Source organism: Sinocyclocheilus rhinocerous, unplaced genomic scaffold (assembly GCF_001515625.1).
Source record: "Sinocyclocheilus rhinocerous isolate Xijiao unplaced genomic scaffold, SAMN03320098_v1.1 scaffold693, whole genome shotgun sequence".
In the NCBI taxonomy this organism is placed as follows: Eukaryota; Metazoa; Chordata; class Actinopteri; order Cypriniformes; family Cyprinidae; genus Sinocyclocheilus; species Sinocyclocheilus rhinocerous.
Genome location: NW_015654933.1, coordinates 98,396 through 99,194, shown reverse-complemented (window position 1 = coordinate 99,194; position 799 = coordinate 98,396).

Here is a 799-nt window from a genome sequence, read left to right as displayed (position 1 = left end):
GGGTTGGTGTAGGGCAATAGAATATACAGTTTGTACAGTATAAAAACCATTACGCCTATGGAGAGTCCCCATAAAACATGGAAACACAACGTGTGTGTGTGTCGCAGCAAGAGCAGAACATCAAGCCGCAGTACTTCACCTTCCGCTGGCTGACGCTGCTGCTCTCTCAGGAGTTCCTGCTTCCAGATGTCATCCGGATCTGGGATTCGCTCTTCTCGGATCAGGAGCGGTTCGAGTTCCTCATCCCTGTGTGCTGCGCCATGCTCACGTAAGATCTGGCACACAGACGGCTTCAAAACACAATGAATGCATTCAGAATAATTCAAAATATTCAGTAATATTTAACTATTGGATGAGAACAAAATTTGAACTGAACTGATCTGAATAACGACTCTGTTGTCTTCTGCAGAGCTGCAGCTGAAATTGAGTTTGTTTCATAATAGATTCATTTTAGTACATTAACTATCATTGTTCTGTTTATTACTGCGAAGCTGCTTTGAAACAAAATAAAATGAGAAATGATTGACTGGTTTTCCTTCTGTTCCTCACGTCTTTGTGTTTTTGCAGACTGATTAGAGATCAGTTACTGGCTGGAGATTTTACAGCTAACATGAGATTACTGCAGGTAACACACACAGACACACACACACACACTCTCTCACACACACTCGCACGCGCACACACTCACTCGCTCACACACGCTCACACACACACACTCGCACGCGCACACACTCACTCGCTCACTCACACATACACACACTCGCACGCACACACTCACTAACTCACACACGCTCACACA